The sequence below is a fragment of the Bactrocera latifrons genome, unplaced genomic scaffold, assembly GCF_001853355.1.
Source record: "Bactrocera latifrons isolate USDA-ARS-PBARC rearing strain unplaced genomic scaffold, ASM185335v1 scaffold_94, whole genome shotgun sequence".
Taxonomy (NCBI): domain Eukaryota; kingdom Metazoa; phylum Arthropoda; class Insecta; order Diptera; family Tephritidae; genus Bactrocera; species Bactrocera latifrons.
In genome coordinates this window covers 870,683-874,641 of record NW_017537645.1, presented here as the reverse complement: position 1 = coordinate 874,641, position 3,959 = coordinate 870,683, and the positions used below count along the sequence as shown (strand labels likewise).

At 34.5% G+C, this 3,959-nt stretch overlaps 1 protein-coding gene across 9 annotated transcripts in view; it reads right to left on the bottom strand.

Moving 5' to 3' along the window:
• Window positions 1–3,959, bottom strand: part of LOC108977687 (segmentation protein cap'n'collar) — a 144,377-nt gene that overhangs the window by 3,117 nt on the left and 137,301 nt on the right. The gene's annotated exons all lie outside the window — the stretch shown is intronic.

Below are 3,959 nucleotides of genomic sequence, written 5' to 3'. Positions count from 1 at the left end.
TAAGTAAAAATAAAAAAAAATTATAGGAAATTTCTTTCTTTTACTTATAATTTTTTTTATTTACTTAGAAAAGAAGCAAAAAATAAAATAAAAATTTAATTAACTAAATTATTATCGAAATTAAATTGGTGTCTAATCTAAAAACAGGTTGGTTGTGTCTGAGTTAGAAAAATAATTTCAAAGTTAAGTTTAAATTTAGAGTTAAGTTTAAATTTTATTTTTTAAATACTTCCATTATTGAACCAACATTGCGCCTTTTATTATAATCAAACCCTTAATTAACACATAACTCTGAAATTCCGTTCTTAATTTAAAGGAAATTATTTACCAGCAAACCTAAATTAATTCATTTTGTGCTTTACCCGACCGCAAAGTTGGGAAAAGTACAAGAGCACAACCGCTCAACACGCAAGGGACTAAACGATCAATCAGCTGATGATGAACTAAAGCCGGTTTCGCCCACCGATTACGCGCTCAGCTGACGAACACGGCCGAATAAGTGACAGTTAATAAACGCAACGAAGAAAAAAATATTTGTAACTGTATACTGTGTGATGTTTTAAATATACATATGTATGTACATATCATAGTGTACACAAAAATATATTCCAAATTTAGTAAATGTTTATTTATTGCTTATTTATATATAAAAATACATTTTACCCCCTTCCATATAATTCTACTTGAGCAGCGAAACTCTATATAGGTTTTGGTATGACCAAAAAAGCTTGTACAGAAAAAAGGGGAATACCCATGAACATTTATAAGTAAGAAATATCAACATTTTGACATGTTATACAAATTTGAAAATCATCACGAGTTGCGCTAAATAAAATAAAGCGAAAGTGGCGTCGAAATTTGGCACGTAATACTACAGGTCACGCCTTTTTTCAACCCTATAAATATACAGTCCTAGACCAACACACCTTCATATGAAATAAATTCCCACGCCTACTTTACTACCTTGCTTTATTTGTGCAATAATTCGCGTAAAGGTCCGTAGTTTAAACGCCATCCAAGTTTACACTTTAACTCCATGGCATATCATCCCAAAAAATTCTGTATAGTCACTGTCTTTTTCTGTTTACATGACTTACCAAAAGTGTGATGACAAGCAAATTTTGCTAACAGTAAAATACTTTAGGTTCGCTAATCAGTTGAGGTAAACTGATAACAGCAAATAAATATCCGACGAAGTATGTGATAGCAAAGCGATATTACATTTTGAAAACTCATAATGACAACGCAATATTTTGCTCATATAATAAACTGATAAACGGTGTCTTGTCTTGGATATAAATAAATTATTTAGGCACGTAAGCTAAATTGTAGGCACCATCGTGTATGAAAAATTCATAGGTGGTACACAGCTTATCATGGGTCACAGGCATGAGATAAATGAAATATTTATGCAAATAAATATAGGAGAGATTAGTCACATATTTCCTATTTTTTTATTTTTTTTATTTTTTTTCAACATTCAGATATAAGACAGCATAGTAAGGGTACAGTATACTACGAAGGATGAAGCAAGCCCAGGCCCATAGCAATAGTTGCCCGGTTTTTTTTCTTAATATTATACTTCGATACTAAAGGCAATCTTCCTATGACTCGACTAATCATCAAAAAAATGTCCAATGCTCGTAGAAGTAGAATACTATTAAATGACACGGACTGGTCCCTTTGAACTACATATGTACCTCTGTTCAGTTATAGGATAAAAAAAATTTTACAATAGATCGGTCCTTTTGAACAACGCGCTGTTTGTTTCCAACATCCAAGGTTTTTCTAACTATTTTTAACATAAAATAAATTTAATGTGTTCGCTTGAAATTTTATTTTTCCAGTGGAATCCCGGCTACGGAATTACTGAAAATGTTACAGAAATGTTTTGATACAATAAAGATAAAGCATTCTGTGGAGGTCGTGAAATCATCCAAAATTGCTTTATGCAAGTCGTTTATCCACCTCTTTCCATAGCATAATATAAAAAACGTTAAAAAAAAGGACAGAAACAGGGTTTGAAAATCGTCATATTGGCGTCAGAGAGCCAACAGAGGATCTTAACATATTTTTCGGATCGGCTAAATACATTTAGTTTAATGTTTTGGGTATGAAGGTAATGTGGCGATTAACAGAAGGTTTAGAGATCAGAGCATACTGAAGTTATGGAGGGAACACTGGTACACTTCTCGGCAGTGAAAGCAGCAGGGGCCGATTGATTATCGACTGATCTATTCAAATATGGCGGCGAAGAACTGACAAGGTGCATGCATCAGTTACTCTGCAAGACATGGTCGGATGAAAGCATGCCCGACGATTGGAACCTAAGTGTGCTTTACCGAATCCAGAAAAGGGGATGACCTAAAAATCTGCGCCAATTAGTATGCGATAAGCTTACACATATTAGTTCTTATCAAGCGTAGTGTATTGGAACAAAACGATCCTTTATTGAAGGCGATAATAAAGATTTGTATTAAAATACGTAATTGTCAGTCCGTTTTAAATTTTATCCGATATATAGTACGTTGTTGAGGTTTACGTTATAGATTAATTCACATGGGATAATATTTATTTCGACTTCGATAAGAAAATTGTATTTTACCCAATGTATTTACCTTAATTAAGTGCTAAAAACCACTAAAAACCAATTGAAAGTACTTAAAATCAGTTACTAGGTATATATATACCTGCAAAATTAATATACATGCATACACACGCTGTCACCAGTGCTGTGTCACGTGGCAACTAGATGTTAAACAAACACTCTATGAGAGAAAGTACCAGTTAGATGACAAGTTTATCGCTAAAAATCGGTACATATGTATACAAATATTTAATATTTGATTAATATCTAAAGATGTGCTCGGTCTAATGAAAATCTAGATACTCATAATCATTATTGCATAATGGGGAATGCCACTTGATTGGAAGTGCGTAAAGTTGTGAAAAATAGTATGTGCATACATATATAAATGATTTTGAGATATCGATCTGAAATTTTGCCCATGTCCCAAGAAGCTGCCCTTATTGGAGCCGTCGATGCTGAATGATCAAAATGAAGTTCTTGTATAAAAAACTTGTTTATTTGACGAGATATCTTCGCGAAATTGTACGTAGGTGCTCAAGAAACGATGCAAAATCGAGTGAAAACTCGCCCTAGACCCCCTATAGCTAACAACCCTTATGTACATATGTACTTGCAGGTACTTCCCTGGCTTTACAAGTTGTACTTGCGAGCTGCAAGAGTATGAAATGTTCGGTTATACCCGAATTTAGCTATCCACTCGCTTTTTATTATGGCAAATAAAATAAAATAAATAAAATACGATAATTGCAAAGTGATAGATAAGATTAACACGATCAGAAACCGTTATATTTAAAGACTAAAAAGTCATAACAATTGAGGCGACAGTTGCACTTTAGATTTACGCCGTTAACACTTTGATTTTGCAATTAACACACGCCAACGAACAAAGAATGCAATGAAGAGAAAAAGCGGATATGAAGCAACAGCAATCAAAGCACTAATTAATTGAGAATTTTCGGATATACCATTAATGGCAGGCGAGCGAAAACGGTGAGTGTGCGCTGATAAGACGAGCCACGTAATACGATCACTGTGGCCTGCTAGGATACTTTCCATTCCCGGTTTGCAATTCTTTTTTGTGTCAATTTTCGCGTTTTCATATTTTATTGTTGTGGTTTTTTGACTTTCGCTGCGCTTTATATGGCAATCAATGCGCTCGTAGTACGTCAGTGCTACAATGCTGTGATTACTGCGAGTCGGTCGCGCCGCTTGGGCTGTGCAGCGAGTCGAATGACTCAGCAATTTATAAATAGTAAACAGCATAAACACACACACACACACACAAGCGCACGAAATTGGCAAATAGAGATCGTATATGCATAATGTGTGGAACACAATGCTAGCGACAGACTGCAGCAGCACGACAGTG